Genomic DNA, 22,661 nt, shown 5'->3' on the forward strand with positions numbered 1-22,661 from the left:
CACTCCCTGGCTTGTTCCATCAGGCCGGTGGTTGACAGCAGCTCCATTCTAACTCCCCCCCCCCCCCCCATGAGCAAACAACATGACTGTTTAGGGTTGGGAATAGTGCATGTTTGGGTGAAATTGGTGAAGAATTAACGTAGCATATCAATGATTCAAGTGAAGCTACAAGGATTATTGCTTCTTAAATGAGGGTTTAATTCTGCTTATTTGCTCATTTTAGTTTATGAAGGTTCTAAAGCGTTTGTTGACTTTTCGTGAATGGGATTTGCTTTTTACATAAGCAATGCCTTATGCATTTTAGTACACTCATCAAACTGGCTTCATTAATATAGAACTGGTACTATAATGGCAATATCTATTTATTTGAAACACATAATATTAGTTCCTATTGTGCCTCTGTTATCTAATCCAGAATTTATTTAAAATATTTTAGCTTCCTTCCAAGTCTGCTTAATCAAATAATTGTTTTTTCTACCACTAATCTCTCTAAACAAATGTGACTAGTAGCTGCTAGGATACAAGTAAATTACAAGCAGTACAATGATAAGGGATGACTGCCCTCAAAGCATTGTGTCACTATGGATACATTAGGGTGCAGCACGTCTATAAAATCATTAGCTAACTTCAGGTTTTGAATAATAGGGTAAGGTTAGGCTGTTGTCTCTATTGGGATGACTCCCATCACTTCCTATGCGGTCACCAACAAAGGAGATGAGAGCAACCTCTTCACTGAGGACAAAGTCAGCAATAAAAACCTAGACTGTACAGGGGAAATGTGGGGTGCTGGATTGCTTCCTCTAGTCGCTGTTCCATTTGGAATTTAGGTTTAGTGTAGGAGAAAGTTTCCTTCTTTAAACAGCACTCCAAAGAGCAAGGGTTGTAGAGATGTGTCTAGGGTAGACTACTGTGCAAAGAGGAAAGCCTCTGGATTTTACACATGTCTGGTGCTACTAGCAAACTTGACAGAGGCTCTAAACCTCTAACTGCTCTATCCAAAATGAAACGTTTTGGCTCACCCTTGGGCTTTAACCAGTTTAGCGCTCACACTTGAGCCTGAGACCAGAGCAGTTATTACATTTCCCCTATGAGCCTATTGATTTAGCCATACATTTGTCATTACTAAAAGCTGAACTCTATGGAAGAAAATTACCTTGCAGTCATTTTCCCTTTGCACTGCAAGAGTTAAATGCTTGCTTTTATTTAGGAGAACATAAAAAGCAGTAACACTGACCATACCCAGGGCTGTTGATAAGGCAGTACAGCCGGCCCTCCTGTACTGGGACCCATCAATTCAAAAGGGGGGCCCGTGCACCCCCTACAGCTCTTCCAGCTTCTACTCTTCTTTCTCCCTCCGGCTGGACTGCAGGTGGCTCAGTTCTTGGATCTGCACCCCCATGTATGCCCACCCCCTTCCTGCAGCACTGCTGGTTTTACTCCTCTCCCACCGTCAGCTGCTGATGTGCACACTGGGAAATTGTTTCAGGTTGGAGAGCGGGGGGCACCTTCCTTTCCTAAATGAACACAGTGAGCAATCAATACTGATCCTTCCTGTGTCCATTCATCACTGAAGTAAACTGTGTTTACTATTGTGAATGAATGGGAAGCCTCAGAGTGCTTCCAGGTCCTTCACTGTCCAGTGCAGCTGAGGCTGCAGAGAAAGACTGATGAATCTACGTCCCCAGTCCCTTTCTCTGTCCCAAATATCAGTTATACCCCTGATTTTTCACCAAAGGCCCCCAACAGGGCAGTTAAAAAATGAAAAAATAAATACATTTAAAAATTAAATTCCAGAAAAAATAAATAAAAAATAAAAATCTAAAAACATAGTTTAAAAAATATTAAGGACTCGTTCAAATGTGGATCTCTGTTCAGGGAGCTTTTGACAGGTGGTGAGAAGGCATATTGCCATCTGCTTTACCCGCACTAGCGCATCGCAACCACATTCTTTGCATGTAGTTTCAGGGTACTTGCAGAGCAGTGCTACTTGCTTGAATGCATCTTGTTCAATTGGGATATCATTTCTGGCATGGCTGCAAAGCATAGCACCATGGCTGGGACATTTTTGTGAAAATATCATTTGATATTTTCGGAAGGGTAGCCTGTACGGGGCCCCATATCAGACTTCCTCCCAGCTTTACAACTGTTCCCCTGAAGCTGCTTCTCTTTGCAGCTCCATCGCTCGTAGGCACTCTGACATCATCATGTACAATGCAGGACCAGCAGTCCAGAATTGTAAGTGAGGATGCTGAGGATCCACCCATGGTCCTGGGTGTCAGAGAGTACGGAAGAGCTGAGAGAAAAGAATAGGGATAAAGTAAGTAAAATAATGTTTTATGTTCCACAGCAAAAATGCTTTTCTTTTTTCAATTACCATTTTAACGTGAAAGGTAAAAAACACTAGAAAATAATAGCCAAGGAGAAAATGGGATGGGTTAATAAGGGGTAAAACAGAAAAAAATATGTTGCTTTTACTGACATTATGTGCAGCTCAAGGGACCCATCTTTGATCTGCACATGAATAATTAGTAAGTATAATGTAACAACAATGTTGTTACATTGTATTTATCAGCGATGCCTGCAATCACTGTTTGCATCATTTTACACAGAAACATCAAGCAAGGCTTGGCTTTTAAAATTAAAGTCTTGGTGATAATAGCAGCTTAAAGAGGTTGTAAACCTAGTTACACCACTTGTACTTACAGGTAAGCCTATAATAAGGCTTACCTGTAGGTATTGTAAATGTCTCCTAAACTTGCACAGTTTAGGAGATACAGTGGTGTGAAAAAGTGTTTGCCCCCTTCCTCATTTCCTGTTCCTTTGCATGTTTGTCACACTTAAGTGTTTCGGAACATCAAACCAATTTAAACAATAGTCAAGGACAACACAAGTAAACACAAAATGCAATTTGTAAATGAAGGTGTTTATTATTAAAGGTGAAAAAAAATCCAAACCATAATGGCCCTGTGTGAAAAAGTGATTGCCCCCTAAACCTAATAACTGGTTGGGCCACCCTTAGCAGCAACAACTGCAACCAAGCGTTTGCGATAACGTGCAATGAGGCTTTTACAGCGTCCTGGAGGAATATTGGCCCACTCATCTTTGCAGAATTGTCCTAATTCAGTTACATTACAGGGTTTTCGAGCATGAACGGCCTTTTTAAGGTCATACCACAACATCTCAATAGGATTCAGGTCAGGACTTTGGCTAGGCCACTCCAAAGTCTTCATTTTGTTTTTCTTCAGCCATTCGGTGGTGGACTTGCTGGTGTGTTTAGGATCATTGTCCTGCTGCAGAACCCAAGTTCGTTTCAGCTTGAGTACACGAACAGATGGTCGGACATTCTCCTTCAGGATCTCTTGGTAGACAGCAGAATTCATAGTTCCTTTTATCACGGCAAGTCTTCCAGGTCCTGAAGCAGCAAAACAGCCCCAGACCATCACACTACCACCACCATATTTTACTGTTGGTATAATGTTCTTTTTATGAAATGCAGTGTTCCTTCTACGCCAGATATACTTGGACACACACCTTCCAAAGAGTTCCACTTTTGTCTCATCGGTCCACAGAATGTTGTCCCAAAAGTCTTGGGGATCATCAAGATGTGTTGTGGAGAAATTGAGACGAGCTTTGATGTTCTTTTTGCTCAGCAGTGGTTTTCTCCTTGGAACTCTGCCATGCAGGCCATTTTTGCCCAGTCTTTTCCTGATGGTGGAGGCATGAACGCTGACCTTAACTGAGGCAAGTGAGGCCTGCAGTTCCTTGGACGTTGTTGTGGGGTCTTTTGTGACCTCTTGGATGAGTCGTCGCTGCGCTCTTGGGGTAATTTTGGGCGGCCGGCCACTCCTGGGAAGGTTCACCACTGTTCCATGTCTTCGCCATTTGTGGATAATGGCTCTCACTGTGGTTCGCTGGATTCCCAAAGCTTTGGAAATGGCTTTACTGTGTCAAGCAGCTCCTATTTAAGTGATGCCTTGATTGTGAACAGGTGTGGCAATAATCAGGCCTGGGTGTGGCTAGAGAAATTGAACTCAGGTGTGGACAACCACAGTTATAGTATGTTTTAACAAGGGGGGCAATCACTTTTTCACACAGGGCCATGATGGTTTGGATTTTTTTTCACCTTTAATAATAAACACCTTCATTTACAAATTGCATTTTGTGTTTACTTGTGTTGTCCTTGACTATTGTTTAAATTGGTTTGATGTTCCGAAACACTTAAGTGTGACAAACATGCAAAGGAACAGGAAATGAGGAAGGGGGCAAACACTTTTTCACACCACTGTATTCACTATACGCACTGCTGTCGACGTCATCGGGGCATGCGCACTGAAGAACTGGCCCGCTCATGCCTTTTCTTCAGCACCCGAGTCGTGAATCGCGTCACCCACACGCATGTGCTGGAATGACATCATTGCGCTTCTGGCCAATCACAGAGCCAGAGCCCGCTAACCCAAAAGTAACTCCGGTGAAAGATGCTGGCTATGGGAGCAGAGTGCGGGCAGCACTGAAGGGCATCTTTCTAGGTAAGTATTTCATAATGAGCTAGTATGAGATGCATACTAGCTCATTATGCCTTTGTCTTGCAGGTTTACAACCTCTTTAATAGCTGTATAGAAGATTAGGGTGTACGTTCAAGGTACTTCAGTTACTTCAGTTAGAAAAAAAAAGTTTTTTTAGGGTGTGTGCCAAAGATCCAGAATTCATCAAAGTACCCATATGTGACCAGGAATTGGTCAAACAAAATCTAAAGCAGCCGTGAATGGTAACCAATCAGCTGCTATCTTTTATTCTCAAAGTTTAGCAAGTATAGATGCTCCAGATTCTATATTATTATAATACAGGTTTTATATAGCACCAACAGTTTGCACAGTGTTTTACAACATGAGATTATATATATATATATATATATATTATACATACACACAGTGCCTTGCGAAAGTATTCGGCTCCCTTGAACTTTTCAACCTTTTGCCACATTTCAGGCTTCAAACATAAAGATATAAAATTTTTATTTTTTGTGAAGAATCACCAACAAGTGGGACACAATTGTGAAGTGGAACGAAATCTATTGGATTTTTGAAACTTTTTTAACTAATAAAAAAATTAAAAGTGGGGCGTGCAAAATTATTCGCCCCCCTTGCGTTAATACTTTGTAGAGCCACCTTTTGCTGCGATTACAGCTGCAAGTCGCTTGGGGTATGTCTCTATCAGTTTTGCACATCGAGAGACTGAAATTCTTGCCCATTCTTCCTTGCAAAACAGCTCGAGCTCAGTGAGGTTGGATGGAGAGCGTTTGTGAACAGCAGTTTTCAGCTCTTTCCACAGATTCTCGATTGGATTCAGGTCTGGACTTTGACTTGGCCATTCTAACACCGGATACTTTATTTGTGAACCATTCCTTTGTAGATTTTGCTGTATGTTTGGGATCATTGTCTTGTTGGAAGATAAATCTCCGTCCCAGTTTCAGGTCTTTTGCAGACTCCAACAGGTTTTCATCCAGAATGGTCCTGTATTTGGCTGCATCCATCTTCCCTGTCCCTGCTGAAGAAAAGCAGGCCCAAACCATGATGCTGCTACCACCATGTTTGACAGTGGGGATGGTGTGTTGAGGGTGATGAGCTGTGTTGCTTTTACGCCAAACATATCGTTTTGCATTGTGGGCAAAAAGTTCGATTTTGGTTTCATCTGACCAGAGCACCTTCTTCCACATGTTTGGTGTGTCTCCCAGGTGGCTTGTGGCAAACTTTAGACGAGACTTCTTATGGATATCTTTGAGAAATGGCTTTCTTCTTGCCACTCTTCCATAAAGGCCAGATTTGTGCAGTGTACGACTGATTGTTGTCCTATGGACAGACTCTCCCACCTCAGCTGTAGTTCTATGCAGTTCATCCAGAGTGATCATGGGCCTCTTGGCTGCATCTCTGATCAGTCTTCTCCTTGTCTGAGCTGAAAGTTTAGAGGGACGGCCAGGTCTTGGTAGATTTGCAGTGGTCTGATACTCCTTCCATTTCAAAATGATCGCTTGCACAGTGCTCCTTGGGATGTTTAAAGCTTGGGAAATCTTTTTGTATCCAAATCCGGCTTTAAACTTCTCCACAACAGTAATACGGACCTGCCTGGTGTGTTCCTTGGTCTTCATAATGCTCTCTGCGCTTTCAACAGAACCCTGAGACTATCACAGAGCAGGTGCATTTATACAGAGACTTGATTACACACAGGTGGATTCTATTTATCACCATCAGTCATTTAGGACAACATTGGATCATTCAGAGATCCTTGCTGAACTTCTGGAGTGAGTTTGCTGCACTGAAAGTAAAGGGGCCGAATAATTTTGCACGCACCACTTTTCAGTTTTTTATTTGCTAAAAAAGTTTAAATTATCCAATAGATGTCGTTTCACTTCACAATTGTGTCCCACTTGTTGGTGATTCTTCACAAAAAATTAAAATTTTATATCTTTATGTTTGAAGCCTGAAATGTGGCAAAAGGTTGAAAAGTTCAAGGGGGGCGAATACTTTCGCAAGGCACTATATATATATATTTTTTTTTTTGTTTTGTTTTTTATTATTACACATACATATGCACAGCATACAGTATCTCACAAAAGTGAGTACACCTCTCACATTTTTGTAAATATTTTATTGTATGTTTCCATGTGACAACACTGAAGAAGTGACAGTTTGCTACAATGTAAAGTAGTGAGTGTACAGCTTGTATAACTGTGTAAATTTGCTGTCCCCTCAAAATAACTCAACACACAGCCATTAATGTCTTAAACCGCTGGCAATAAAGGTGAGTACACCCCTAAGTGAAAATGTCCAAATTGGGCCCAATTAGCAATTTTCCCTCCCCGGTGTGTCATGTGACTTGTTAGTGTTACAAGGTCTCAGGTGTGAATGGGGAGCATGTGTGTTAAATTTGGAGCTGTGATGTGATGATCCATACTTGTTGATGATCTCTTGGTTGGATTACCCTCTCTATTGCCTAAAGGTATCCTAGTTGCTAGTGGAGAGCATCAAGCGAGGCCAGGCTGGAGTGTGTAGGGCTGAGAAGCTAATTAAGAGGCCGCTGGACTGATCCATCAAGGAGGTTGGGTTACATACAGGAGGAATCCACATATCTATTTACCTCATGCGATATTGGATCTCTTATAACTTGGAGATCATTGGGATCTGTGAAGACTTCTGGAAAAATCAGTGAACCAAGCACACAAATCAGAAGATCTGCCTTAAGGAGATCAGGACTTGGAATATCAGACCTACACCCTTGTCACTGCTGATGTTACCTCATTGATCAATGTGGATATTTACCCTTTATGGGAAGGTGCAATTGACCCATCTGTTCATTCAGAGGGTCCATGTTCTGAGGTGAGCGGCTAGTGACACCAAAGGAGGAGGCTCTGCAAGTTGTCACCGTTATGAATATACATGACGAGTGATCACCACTTTAGGGAATCTAATATATGGACTATATCCAGTTTCTCTGTCTAGTTATTTATTGCTTTAGCGCTGCACTATTTCTTTGATATTATTGTGCTGGGATTTAGTTTATTGACCCTGAGTGTTCAGCAGCTTTATTTTATTTCTAATTTGGATGGTTGCGCTGATTGATTTTCTTTACAGTGTTAAATTTGGTGTTATTGGTGTTATTGCTCTCACTACCTCATGCTGGCCACTGGAAGTTCACCATGGCACCTCATGGCAAAGAACTATCTGAGGATCTGAAAAAAAGAAACCCTGAAACTGAGCTGCTGCACAGTGGCCAAGACCATACAGCTGTTAGCCCTTGTACACACAGTTGGAAATTCCGACGGAAACGGACCGATCGGATTATATTGTCGGAAAATCCGATCGTGTGGGAGCTCTATCTGACTTTTTCCGTCGGTAATTCAGACGGAAATAATTTGAGAGCAGGATCTCAAATTTTCCGACAACAAAATCCGATCGGACTTTTTCTGATCGTTTGTAGAGAATTCCGATCAGACAAAGTGCCACGCATGCTCAGATAAAAGTACGAGAGCAAAGCTATTGGCTACTAGGCTGAACGTAGTCCCATCAAAATGAACGAATGTCATCATGTTCTGAACGATGGGATTTTCAGACAACTTTGTCCGACCGTGTGTATGCAACACTAGTTTCGGACAACATCCGTCGGAAAAAAATTCCGACTGTATGTACAAGGGCTTACTGAGTTACTGTTGTCTTTCTATCATCTCAAACCAGTCTGCACATTCTCCTCTGACATCAATAAGGCACACAACTGCCGCTCACTGGATATTTTCTCTTTTTCTTTCCATTCTCTGTAAACCCTAGAGATGGTGGTGCTTGAAAATCCCAGTAGATCAGCAGTTTTTGAAACATTCAGTACAGCCTGTCTGACACCAACAACCATGCCACGTTCACTTAAATGCCCTTTCTTCTCCATTCTGATGCTCGGTTTGAACTTCAGCAAGTCATCTTTACCATGTCTAGATGTCTAAATGCATTGAGTTGCTGCCATGTGATTGGCTGATTAGAAATTTGTGTTACCAAGCAATTGAACAGGTGTACCTAATAATGTGGCCGGTGAGTGTATTAGCCTGATCATGACAAATAAAGCAACTGTAAAATCTGGTCCACAGTTATAGAGTCCTTTATTTTAAAGCTGAGATATCCGAGGCATACTAGGATGCCTTTCAGCAAGCTTCTTTAAAATATATAATTTCCCTTGTTAAAAAACAATAAATCCAGCAATCCAGGCTCACATGAATTATTAGGTACATGCAGTGTAACAATTGCCTTAATCAGTCTTATTCAGATGCATACAGCATTATAGCACAATTTGTTCTCATATCCGACTGCAATCTGAACTGGCCAGATAAAGAGAACCAAGTGTACTGTGTGTGATAATATATTATGGTACCAAACAAAAAATCTAAGAGTAAAATTAGGTTTTGTAATGTAGGTAGGACAAGGCTTACTTTTTCCTGAGGGAGGTTCAGCCTTGGGTGTTCAGAGGAAAATAAGTAGGTGGCATGCTCTGTGTGCCACAGTAAATTGTGGTGGTGCTAAAATTGTGCCAACAGTAGAAAGGCCATAAAACTTTAGTCTATCCAATTTACATATAGCGCAGTCCTTGTATCCAAAAATATTCTTTAATTATTGTGCCACAAACAAGAATCTAACAGACTATAAACCTCAGCGCAATCATTCGTAAAAATTTTTTTAACTCTTCCACATGTTTTTCTGCACATAGCCCACCTTGAAGAACAATTGACTTTAAGTCACTAAATACTGAGCAACCAGAAACTGTTGTACAATATAACCCAAGTGCAGGAGTCAGGAGTTTGTCATCTACAGCCCAGCATCCAGAGTGCAGGGGTCAAGAGTGCATAAGGCACATAGCACAGGCTTTAAGCGTGCATAAATCGCAGAGCACCGGAGTCAAGAGTGAATAATGCACAGAGCGCTGGGGCCAGGAGTCAAGAGTGCATAACAAAGAGTGCACAGAGGTCAAATATGCATAGTTTACAGAGCACAGGGGGTCAGGAAGGTGTAATACACAAAGCGCAGGAGTCAGAAGTGTGTAACGCACTGAGCACAGGGGTCAGGAGTGTGTATTACACTGAGCATAGGGGTCAGGAGTGTGTATTACGCTGAGCACAGGGGTCAGGAGTGTGTATTACACTGAGCACAGGGGTCAGGAGTGTGTATTACACTGAGCACAGGGGTCAGGAGTGTGTATTACACTGAGCACAGGGGTCAGGAGTGTGTATTACACTGAGCACAGGGGTCAGGAGTGTGTATTACACTGAGCACAGGGGTAAGGAGTGTGTATCACACTGAGCACAGGGGTCAGGAGTGTGTATTACACTGAGCACAGGGGTCAGGAGTGTGTATTACACTGAGCACAGGGGTCAGGAGTGTGTATTACACTGAGCACAGGGGTCAGGGGTGTGTATTACACTGAGCACAGGGGTCAGGAGTGTGTATTACACTGAGCACAGGGGGCAGGAGTGTGTATTACACTGAGCACAGGGGGCAGGAGTGTGTATTACACTGAGCACAGGGGGCAGGAGTGTGTATTACACTGAGCACAGGGGTCAGGAGTGTGTATTACACTGAGCACAGGGGTCAGGGGTGTGTATTACACTGAGCACAGGGGTCAGGAGTGTGTATTACACTGAGCACAGGGGTCAGGAGTGTGTATTACACTGAGCACAGGGGGCAGATCAGAAGAGCACTCTTACCTTAATGTACTCATTCGCTCTGAGACAGGAGGGAGAAGGGAGGAAGGAAGGAAGGAAGGAAGGAGAAGTTCGTCGGAATTCCACCGAAAGTCCGTCGGGGAGACCGTCGGACCTAGTCTGCTGGAAAGTCCAGTCGTGTGTACACAGAATAAGAATATATTATCATTAGCTGCAAAGGCAGATGCAAATGTTTGTGATCACATTGAACAGTTGGTGACTGAGAAATGTGTATTGGAACAGAAAATGAATGAATTGGAGGAAACGTGTAAACAAAGAAAAAGTTGCATTGCCTCTATGAATCAAAGAGGCCGAGAATGAGCATATTATAATACTGCTTAGGAAGGAATTAGATGGAGCCCAGTCAGCCATAATGGAGTTATCCTCCACACATGCAAAAGCTGAACAGTCTCAGTGCTTAGCAGACATACAGGCTCTAGAACAGCGATTCTCAACCAGGGTTCCGTGGAACCCCTAGGGTTCCCCCAAAGGTTGCTAGGTGTTCTTTCAGCATTGGGCAATTTCTGCCTCCCAGATAAGTTCCCACTGACGCCACTGATCTTTTTAGCTATCTGTAAGGAGGTAATTCTTCCCAATGACCACAAGTGTAAGGACCATTCTTCCCACTGACCATCACACTGATGTATCATGAGTTGTAGATTTCAAGGGTTCCTCTGTGTTGAAAAGGTTGAGAAAGGCTGGTCTAGAACAACAGGTAGGAAAGCCAAAAGCTGTGGCTGCAAGTGATGTTGCTATAGTGGAAATTTTGGAGATATGAACAGTGCCGGGACAAGATCACCCAGTGCCCAGGGCGAACATTCCAAATTGCGACCCCCCCCCCTCGGTTGAGCATGACCAATCATCTTCTGTCTGGTCTGATAACCACATCTGATCATTATACCTACCTATAGAGTGCAAAGTTAAGGCTGCATAAATTACAGAGTGCAAGGATCAAGAGCAGAAATAATATACAGTGTATAGGAATCAGCAACGGGTATTTTAGAAAAGCAGTGGGTTTGTGTGCAGGATCATAAGTTGGGCCCAGCTTCTAGAGGATAAAGTGCGGTGAGAGGCAAAAATTGGGTGTGGCTTTCACTTGCTGACTATTGAGTATAGCGTAAAAAGATTTACAGTGTAAGGGTTCAGTAGCAAGTGAACCAGAGCTCAGGAATGGAAAAAAAAAAAAGACTTATTAAGGATTGTGGAGTTCAGAAGATCTAAAGTATTTTAGGGTACAGAGGGTCCACTTCTTTTAGTGCTTGATCAGAATATCTACAATATTTTAGTGTGCATGAACTGCGGACTGATATAAAACCCAAAATGTCCTGTTATGCCCTGTACACACGGTTGGACATTCCGACCACAAAATCCGTCTGATTTTTTCCAACGGATTTTGGCCGAAACTTGTTTTGCATACACACGGTCGGACAAAGTTGTCGGAAAATCCGATCGTTCAGAACGAGGTGACATTCGTAGCGTACAATGGGACTACGTAGAGGCTAGTAGCCAATAGTTTTGGTCTGGTAATTTAATCTGAGCATGCGTCGCACTTTGTCGGTCGGAATTCTCTACAAACGATCGGAAAAAGTCCGATCGGATTTTGTTGTTGAAAATTTTAGATCCAGCTCTCAAATATTTTCCATCTGAAAAAGTCCGATAGAGCCCACACATGATTGGATTTTCCAACAACATATTCCGATCGGACCTTTTCCGTCTGAATTTCCGACCGTGTGTACAGGGCATTAGAGTGCCCCCAATCTGGATAAGGGAGCACAGAAGGCACAGCAGATAGCAGCATGGTCAGTCTGGGAAGGGTAGTGATCGATGTACTAGCAGATTTAGCAACACTAACAAGTTGAAGCCAAACTCACTAGCCTATGGAAAACAGGATCACACATTCTCCACACTTCAGCACACTGGAATCCTCTACTTTCTGCACTGCACCCAGCTTATATCAGGCAAATAATATAGTGAGTACACTGCTGTTAGTGAGACAGCTGGGCGGAGTTAGTTAAACACTGGATCCCTTCCCCATACACAAGTACTGGATGGATCAGCAGAGAACATTAACAACTGAAAAGTCCCTATATATTCCCAACATATATAAGAATTGTTCTTCTCTTTTAGTAAACCTGCTCTGCAAAGTACAGGGTGGGTTTACAGCACAGTTTGGAAGGCAGAGCAGTGGGGACTCACATGGAAGAAAACTGGCATCCACCCTGTGAGATCTTCATGTTGGGAGAGCTGTGTGATGTATGCAGGGGGCGGAAAGCAATGGTCGGGACTGCACTGTTGTGTTATCATCTTGTTCTGCCAACCTGTAGAGGAGCTCTCAGTGCCATAGCCAATCCAGCCAGCCAGACTGATGAGAAATCAAGCCCGGGGGAGTGAATTCTTCTCCCTCTGTACCAGGATGTGGTTGCCACTGTAGAGAGGAGGCAAGCAATATGTGTGGGCGCATCCTCAGCTCACTTTTTGGGCAGGCTGTAGCATTGAGTGGAGCCATAACCTAAATATTCCTCTGTATGCTGCTGCTGGCAACCCAGCGCCCCCTCCCACACTCCACCCACACCCCGCCCAAGGCAGCTGCCCCTTCCACCCTCCCCTTGTACCAGCCCTGGATATGGATGAGGAGTATTGAAATAAAAGTGATGTAACTACACTTGAAATTGATTCAGGAGTTGAAATGGAAAGCGCACCTGATCTTTTCAAGAACAGTAACACAGTGACAATGGGGACATCTGATGAGTCCATTGCTAATGACTCCTCAGACAATGAAAGTGTAAATCGAGGGAAGGAATAAGGGCAAAGGGAACTTTAAATGAGACCAGTCATGAATAAACAATAAATATACACATATGATAGGAATTTTATTACATGATAATAAAATATAGTGCACAATATACAAACATGATGGAATATTTCATTGAGCTCATATTAGTCATATTGACTAATTCATCATAGTACCAAAGGACTATGTAAGTAATAAATAACATTTCACAGGTAAAATCAAACACCAAACCTAATAACAGCAAGACAATCCTAAAGATGTTTTCTAAGCAACCTATAAACTCTACATGTTTTGTGGATTGATCTCCACTTCTTCAGGAGTAGATGCAGAAAAGGGAGTCAGCTCAATAAGGCCCCTTTCACACCGGGGCGGTGCAGATGCCGGCAGTAAAACAGCGCTATTTTTAGCAATGTTTTAGCGGAGCTATTCAGCCACTAGCAGGGCGGTTTTAGTCGAAAAAGGGTTAAAACCGCTGCGCTTTGCCGGCTGTATAGCAATGCTGCCCCATTGATTTCAATGGGCAACTCCATAGATGCTGCTTGCAGGAATTTTTTTAATGTCCTGCAAGCGCACCGCTCCAGTGTGAAAGCCCTCAGACTTTCACATTGGAGACACAGCAGCGGCTGTTTCAGAGCGCTTTGCAGGTGCAATTTTTAGCGCTATAGCGCCTGTAAAGCACCCCAGTGTGAAAGGGGTCCTAAAAAAGGGAAGAGAGATTCTGGCAACCCTATGCTTGAGGGGAGCGTCGGATAGTGTCCACCATGGGGACTGAGGCGGCAAAAACCCAGGGAGGTTCCCGAAAGGGCGGGTTGAACAGTAAACCAAGCATCCACGTCCAGGAGTGTTCCCAAATTCGTAGTTGGATGGGTCATAAAACAAGTCTACCGTTGAGAAGTAAGGGGATGTATGATGTCAAAAAGGTGCCATCCATACCTCAGTTAGGAAACACAAACCGGGGTCACCGCCAACGACATGTGTGCACCACTCCCTTTCCAGCCTGAGTGGTGTGCACATGGCATTGGAAGCAACTTTCAAGGAAGAAACTATAAGCAAACATATAGTGTCTGCTCTTATTTTTCACTTCCAGAGTCCTGGTGGAGCGAGATTGGAGAGGCCTCTGGAACATAAATGTAAGATGTTCATCTGGTTGGCAGTTCGTCTGTGCAATACCACACCGAAAATTTGTTCTGATAAATATTTAGGGGAGAAGGGACAAATGAAAAGATTCAGTTTAATACTTGTAATATAAGGTTTCTTTTTCTTATGGACAATTTTGTGCTAATGGTGCATCTGAAAGACTTTGTCCATCAACAAGACTTGTGAAACATTTTGCCAGAGTCTCTCCTGTCGTTTATGAATGCAAACGTACAGTGGCGTAACTAGAACCTTCAGGGCCCCGATGCAAGAAACCATGAAGGGCCCCCCTGAACCCCAGCCAGGGCCCTTCCCTCCAAGTCTGGCGGTGGAACTCCAGGGCGTGGTCACAGGTATGACCTTTGTGAGCCCTGTAGTTCCACCACTGGTATCAGTAGTTTTTTCTATTATTTTTTTTTTAATTTTTAGGTGCCCCATTGGGGGACTGTCCCTAGCAGGATGGGGTCCCCGTCCCCAGAAGAGATGAGGTCCTTTTCTCCAGGGCAGATGAAGTTACTGCCCCCAGGTGAGAAGGGGTCCCTGTCCCCAGGGGGAGATTGAGGGGGTATGTAATGGTGTGTGGGGGATGGGGTCCTCTCACTCACCATGACCAAGCTGTAGGCCGCGCAACTCATCCATGTTGGCCTGGGCTCCATCCAGTGTGCTAGACGGGCAATCAGCATATCTCCCAGAAAGAGCTTTCATCATCTGTGTATGACGGGGGAGGAGGGGGGCTGGCAGACAAGCCTGCAGTGTCCTCCAGGGAGCCGGCTCTCATAGGGCTGCACTGCATCTGTGTGCTTGCAGGAGAGGGGTACTCTGAGGAGCCGGCTGAGGACACGCGGGGAATGCACAACTAAAGAGCAGCCAGTGCGATAGTTGAGCATGGAGCTCTGCTAGTCACCCTCCACCTCCAGCCACCCGTGTGCATGGTGCATTGGTACCCCTAGCTGCCTATGCTGCTGCCGGCCATATGTAGAAGGGGCTGCATGGGCCCCCTGCATCACAGGGCCCAGTTGCGGTCGTGACTGCTGCACCTCCTATGGTTACGCCCCTGCAAACGTACTATGAATACATGTGCAAAGGGTTGGAGGTTGAGGAAGGAATATAACCTATCCAATCCTTCAAAACAAGAAATGTAAAATATTTTTTTGGGAGCGAGGATTTGAAAGAAGGTAATCATGTTTTTAATGTATTACATGTATTGGCGTAACTGAATTAATATGGACCCAGGAGGCTGGCACTGATGCATAGTAAGTTGTCCGTTGGCCAGACTAGAGGGTGCCAGGTGACACATCAATGGGGTGAAAATTTCCTTGTGGGGTTGGTGTCTCAATCTTAGAAGTCCTACAGAGAGGTTTTCGGTTACTGGACATGTGGGACATCAGAGCTGGATATGGGGGAGATACACCTGGTTGATGTCTCACCTGAGAGGTTGGAACCCTGCACAGGTAATGGCAGTGACTATTCACAAAAGCATGCTCCATTAGAGAAAGGGGACAAACACTGGCTACCAGGGTACAGTATGCCTTCACCACATGGCACTTCAACGTCTCACAGTGGTTGGTAAAATCCTATTACCCTATATGTGCTGAGAATACACTGAATCAAGTGTGGTCATTGTACCAGTGGCTTTCTCCCAGAGATGTGCAGACACAGAGTGAGGTTCATGCAGGATGCTTATTTCTGAGGAGTAACCAAAAAGAGGAGGGATGTATTCAGCACTATATTGGGAGGAATAGGAGCTGGGATGGGTGTTATTAACCACTTCAGCCCTGGAACATTTGGCTGCCCAATGATCAGGCCATTTTTTGCAATATGGCACTGTGTCGCTTTAACTGACAATTGCGCGGTCCTGCGACTCTGTACCCAAACAAAATTGATGTCCTTTTTTTCCACAAATAGAGCTTTCTTTTGGTGGTATTTGATCGCCTCTGCGGTTTTTATTTTTTGCCCTATAAACAAAAGAAGAGCGACAATTTAAAAAAAACACAATGGGGGTTATTTACAAAAGGCAAATCCACTGCAAGTGCACTTGGAAGTGCAGTCGCTCTAATGCCGGCCATACATGGTTTGAATTTGGAAATAATTTTCTTTTGAAAACTGTATCTAAGAATTTTCGTACAAATTTCGCACTATTAGTGGGCTGCAGCAACAGGCGATTTTCGTGCGGCAATCAAATTTGAGGAATCGGACATGTTGGAAATTTTTTGAAAAACAAACGATTTTCTAATCAATGTCCCAATAAGCACAGTGGGCTCCATCATCCATAAATGGAAGAAGTTAGGAACCACCAAGACTCCTCCAAAAGTGGGCTGCCCAGCCAAACTGAGCGATCGGGGGAGACGGGCATTAGTCAGGGAGGTGACCAAGAACCCAATGGTCACTCTGACAGAGCTTCAGCGTTTCTCTGTGGAGAGGAGAGAACCTACCAGAAGAACAACCATCTCTGCAGCACTCCACCAATCAGGCCTGTATGGTAGAGAGACCAGATGGCAGCCACTCCTCAGTAAAAGGCACATGGCTGCCCACCTGGAGTTTGCCAAAAGGCACCTGAAGGACTCTCAGACCATGAGAAACAAAATGCATTTCTATGTAAAAACGGATGACAACGGATGGTCATCTATTTTCATCCACTTCCGTCAATATATATATATATATATATATATATATATATATATATATAGTGAAGGAGCAGTCCGTACAGGCAGGCTCCCTCACTTGCTGACTCTGTCATTGTCAGCTTAATTGTCTGCTCTTTTTTAATATACCTAAAAGCGCCGGGAAGGAGCTGTCATTCGGTCCCGCCACTAATTTAAACAAAGGGGCAGGGTTCAAAGAATAATTTAGGAGATACGGGACTTTATGGGTGCATTACAATGTAGAAATCACTCAAGAGTGTATGTAAAAATATCTACAAATTTTTATTCAAATGAACAATATCATAAAACCAGTGCATACAATACAGTCATAGCCATAGGTGTGTGCAAAACATACTATTCATGACAATGAGTTACTGTAATCACATTCACGTTTTCATCATGTTCATATTTCTACATGTTTCGCCGTATGGCTTCCTCAGGAAAGAATGTGAAGGTTAATTTATTAAATATGAAGACCTATAATCAATCCACTTTAAATGTGCACAGAAAACAAAAAAAAAAAGACAGAAAAACAAGAAATTAGACGGGGTCCCCGGGTGATGTCACTGGCTGGCAAGTGAAGGAGCCTGTCTGTACAGACTACCCCCTCATTGTGTATACTGCTCTTTCCTTGCACACACTGCCCCCCCCCCTCCCCAAAGAAGACCTGTGTGATAGCAATAAAATAGTAAAAAAAAAAAAAAAAAAAACACATGGGAAAAAAACTCATAAACTGATGAAAAACTTGATGTCAACTGATGAAACAAACATAAGGCATTTGTAAAAAGAGCCTAAATCAATGGTTTTAGGCTCCATTCATACACTTGTGTGACTTGTCAGGCGACTTTAGACATGACGAGTCGCAGCCCATTCTTTTCTATGCCACCCGTTCAGATTGGTGCAACTTAAAGTCACAGCGATTTTGAAAAGGTGCCTGCACTAATTTGATGTGACTTTTGATGGGACTTAGGTCCGGAGAGTGTAAAGTCAGATCAAAGTCACACTCCAAAGTCGCACTGGAAATTGTGCTTTGGAGTCAAGCAAGTGTGAAGGGAGCCTTGGTTACGCTTTAAAGCAGAGAATGCATTAAGATAAAAAAAACCTTCAGCCTTTAGAACCACTTTTACAAATGGAAACACGTCATTCTTTCAGTGTAAATATCAGAATATTTTCTGTGTGCCAAATCAACAATGAACACCATTACATAAGTTCTATGTGCCAGCTGCACCAAATCACGCTATAAGACCCCTTTCACACTGGGGCTGTCCATGCGTTAGTGGTAAAGTGACGCTCTTTTTAATGGCGCTTTACCGCTGTTTAACTGCTCTGTGATAGTCTCAGGGTTCTGTTGAAAGTGCAGAGAGCATCATGAAGACCAAGGAACACACCAGGCAGGTCCGTAATACTGTTGTGGAGAAGTTTAAAGCCGGATTTGGATACAAAAATATTTCCCAAGCTTTAAACATCCCAAGGAGCACTGTGCAAGCGATCATTTTGAAATGGAAGGAGTATCAGACCACTGCAAATCTACCAAGACCTGGCCGTCCCTCTAAACTTTCAGCTCAGACAAGGAGAAGACTGATCAGAGATGCAGCCAAGAGGCCCATGATCACTCTGGATGAACTGCAGAGAACTACAGCTGAGGTGGGAGAGTCTGTCCATAGGACAACAATCAGTCGTACACTGCACAAATCTGGCCTTTATGGAAGAGTGGCAAGATAAAATCCATTTCTCAAAGATATCCATAAAAAGTCTTGTCTAAAGTTTGCCACAAGCCACCTGGGAGACACACCAAACATGTGGAAGAAGGTGCTCTGGTCAGATGAAACCAAAATCAAACTTTTTGCCCACAATGCAAAACGATATGTTTGGCGTAAAAGCAACACAGCTCATCACCCTCAACACACCATCCCCACTGTCAAACATGGTGGTGGCAGCATCATGGTTTGGGCCTGCTTTTCTTCAGCAGGGACAGGGAAGATGGTTAAAATTGAGGGGAAGATGGATGCAGCCAAATACAGGACCATTCTGGATGAAAACCTGTTGGAGTCTGCAAAAGACCTGAAACTGGGACGGAGATTTATCTTCCAACAAGACAATGATCCCAAACATACAGCAAAATCTACAAAGGAATGGTTCACAAATAAACGTATCCAGGTGTTAGAATGGCCAAGTCAAAGTCCAGACCTGAATCCAATCGAGAATCTGTGGAAAGAGCTGAAAACTGCTGTTCACAAACGCTCTCCATCCAACCTCACTGAGCTCGAGCTGTTTTGCAAGGAAGAATGGGCAAGAATTTCAGTCTCTCGATGTGCAAAACTGATAGAGACATACCCCAAGCGACTTGCAGCTGTAATCGTAGCAAAAGGTGGCTCTACAAAGTATTAACGCAAGGGGGCCAAATAATTTTGCACGCCCCACTTTTCATTTTTTTATTAGTTAAAAAAAGTTTCAAAAATCCAATAGATTTCGTTCCACTTCACTATTGTGTCCCACTTGTTGGTGATTCTTCACAAAAAATACACATTTTATATCTTTATGTTTGAAGACTGAAATGTGGCAAAAGGTTGAAAAGTTCAAGGGGGCCAAATACTTTCGCAAGGCACTGTACATACATGATTCTGCACAGAATGCCAGCCCTGTAAATTAAAGCAGAGTTACAGTCATTTTTGTATTTCTTGGTTCACTGGTTTCTTGACCATGACAATTCTGGTCACTGTACTCCAATCAGGGCTGGTGCAAGGATTTCTGACACCCTAGGGAAGTGATGGCAAACCTTGGCATCCCAGATGTTTTGGAACTACATTTCCCATGATGCTCACCTACACTGCAAAGTGCATGAGCACCATGGGAAATGTAGTTCCAAAACATCTGGGGTGCCAAGGTTCGCCATCACTGCCCTAGGTGAAACCTCCTTTTGCCACACATCTCCTTGGCTTCACCCCCTTTGTCCTGCCCATGTATACTCCATGTTTGTAATGAAGCGCCCATCAAATGCAGTCTCACCAGCACCCATCAATGTAGCCTACTAATGCGCATCAATGAATGTTTGCTTGCTTCCCATTCATTCGGGACACAGACACAGTCCTCTGCTGCCACTGTGCCTCTGACACTATGTGCGAACGGGTGGGGGCCTGCTGATGCTGAGACTTAGCTGCTTTCTGCAGAGAGAAGAGAGTAAGAAGACTAGTGTCTGGGCACCCCTAGGCAGCAGTGCGCCCTAGGCGGCTGCCTAGTTTGCCTAGCGGTAGCATTAGCCCTGTACTCCAATGGCCTCCACAGTCACCAGATCGCCATCCAATAAAGCACCCTTGGGATGTGGTGGAACAGGAGATTTGCATAATGGATGTGCAGCCGACCAATCTGCAACTGCGTGATGCTATCATGTCAATATGGTCCACAATCTCTGACAAAGGTTTCCAACACCTTGTTGAATTTATTCCATGAAGAATTAGGGCAGTTCTGAAGGCAAAAGGGGGTCCAACCCGGTACTAATAAAGTGTCTGGTGAGTGTATATATCCATAGATTATATTATAAGCCCTGATTGATCACCCTCACACACATAGAACACATGGATGGCACACTCACCCCACAATCCCATTCTCTCTCAGTGCACTATGCTGGCTCAGCAGACATCAATGACAGCTGCTATGGCAACAACCCAAGCTGTCACTCCAGCCCGCCCCCTGATGGTGCTCTTACCTCGCAGCCGCTGGTATGTATGCACGGTCGGGGGCTCCGGGGTCTGACCCCTACATACAACCTCCTGTCACCGAGAACAGTCGCCGCTCTCCTTCTACCTAAGCCTACAACAGCCTCCGCAAAGCTGTTTCATCGCCATGGAGACGGAGATGGGTGACGTCACGCGGGATCTCGCGAGAAGCAGGGAAAAGAGCAGCGTTGGTGTTGTGTACAGCTGCCTATAGAAAATGGAGCGATTGATTGGAGTGCAGGAGGAGGAGGGGGCGGGGTGGCTATGAGATGGGGACTGGATGTTCTGATGACTGGAGGACAATCTATGGCTTAGGAAAACATTGTGATGATGGGGCTGACTTTTCTATAGGGGAGGCTGAGAACACAATCATTAGAAGAAGGCTATCAGGGCAACTCATAATAAGTGCACTAGGCACCCTTTAGGTGACATTCACACCGCAGTGTTTCCTAAACACGTGCGAAATTGGGCATTTTTTGCACTGCGTTTATGATAAATGTGTGTTGTGTTTACAGTGCTGTTTATTTTTAACCACTTCAATACCGGCCACTTTCACCCCCCCCCCCCCCCCACCTTCCTGCCCTGGCCATTTATCAGCTTTCACTGTTGTCACACTTTGAATGACAATTGCTCATTGATGCAACACTATACCCTTATGACATTTTAATTTTTTTGAGACACTTAGAGCTTTCTTTTGGTGGTATTTAATCACCACTGGGTGTTTTCTTTTATGCAAAACAAACAAAAAAAAGAACAAAACATTTTGCAAATAAGTCATTTTTCTTTTCGCTGATGAGGAGGCCCTGATGAAGCTGTACTGATGAGCCGGCACTGATGAGCAGGCATGCCGCCCATGGAGGAGGTGTCCTCCTTCTCCTCCTGCCAGTCACCGCCCCTCCACTCCGTCCTTGTGCGACCCCTCCGCCGCTGCCGCCCATCTTTTATCATCGTGCAGAGCAGGGATTATCATCAGTAATTACTTGTATGACACTTCAGGGATCTCCCACTGTGTCAGGTATTGTATATGACAACGCCGATTGCTGATGTTCACCTCCTACCTGTATAAGAATTTGCTGTCAATCATAATAACGGCGGGGACGGGACATCAGCGATCAGTGTTCTCACATACAATACCTGACACAGTGGGAGATCCCTGATGGGTCATACAAGTGATTTCTGTTAATCCCGGCTTTACGCTGGTGGTCCCTGACATGGTGGTCCCTGACATTCGGCACTGGTGGTCCCTGGCAAGTGGCATTGGTGGTCCCTGACAAGTGGCACTGGTGGTCCCTGAGAAGTGGCACTGTTGGTCCCTGTCATTCAGCAGTGGTGGTCCCTGACAAGCAGTACTGGTGGTCCCTGACATGGTGGTCCCTGACAAGTGGCACTGGTGGTCCCTGACAAGCAGCACTGGTGGTCCCTGACATGGTGGTTCCTGACAAGCAGCACTGGTGGTCCCTGACATGGTGGTCCCTGACAAGTGGCACTGGTGGTCCCTGACATGGTGGTCCCTGACAAGTGGCACTGGTGGTCCCTGACATTCAGCACTGGTGGTCCCTGACATGGTGTCCTTGACATTCAGCACTGGTGATCTCTGACATGGTGGTCCCTGACATTCGGCACTGGTGGACACTGATAAGCTGCACTGGTTTGCGTTTATATTAAATGTATTAACTTATAAGGCTGTAACCTATCATAGCGTGTGTTAGGTAAGGCTTGCTGGATGCATGATGAGGGGTGTGAGTTATGTAGTTGGCGAGTTCACATTACATGTACAAGCCTAGTGTACCTCCCACATTCACTCCCATTCCAAGGATTCATGGGAAATGTAGGCTGATTACAGTTAGAGATAGAGAAGAGGATATGATGCAATCACTGTTCTAAGAGCCCTTTCACACTGAAAGTGCCTGGGTGTCGGGGGGAAAGCTGTAATATTTTTAGCGCCCCTTTAGTGACGTTTTAGCGGCACTATTCAGCCACAAGCAGGGTGGTTTTAACTCCCGCTAGCGGCCAAAAAAGGGTTAAATCTGCTCACAAAACGCAGCTGCATAGGCACTTTGCCGGCGGATCAGCAGCGCTGCCCATCGATTTGTAAAGAAGCTGCTGGCAGGACTTTTTGTGACACTCTGCCAGCACCGTGCCCCAGTGTGGAA

General features: G+C 44.3%; 1 protein-coding gene across 1 annotated transcript in view; it reads right to left on the minus strand.

Moving 5' to 3' along the window:
* Window positions 1–20,659, minus strand: part of CCDC181 (coiled-coil domain containing 181) — a 46,217-nt gene extending 25,558 nt beyond the window's left edge. The window contains exon 1 of the mRNA XM_077481678.1: window positions 20,499–20,659. The gene's annotated coding sequence lies outside the window, so the exon portion shown is untranslated. The remainder of the gene's footprint in view (window positions 1–20,498) is intronic.
* Between the last annotated feature and the right edge of the window lie 2,002 nt (window positions 20,660–22,661).

Source organism: Lithobates pipiens, unplaced genomic scaffold (assembly GCF_037356315.1).
Source record: "Lithobates pipiens isolate NorthernLeopardFrog02 unplaced genomic scaffold, aLitPip1_a1.2 Scaffold_16, whole genome shotgun sequence".
NCBI classification, from domain to species: domain Eukaryota; kingdom Metazoa; phylum Chordata; class Amphibia; order Anura; family Ranidae; genus Lithobates; species Lithobates pipiens.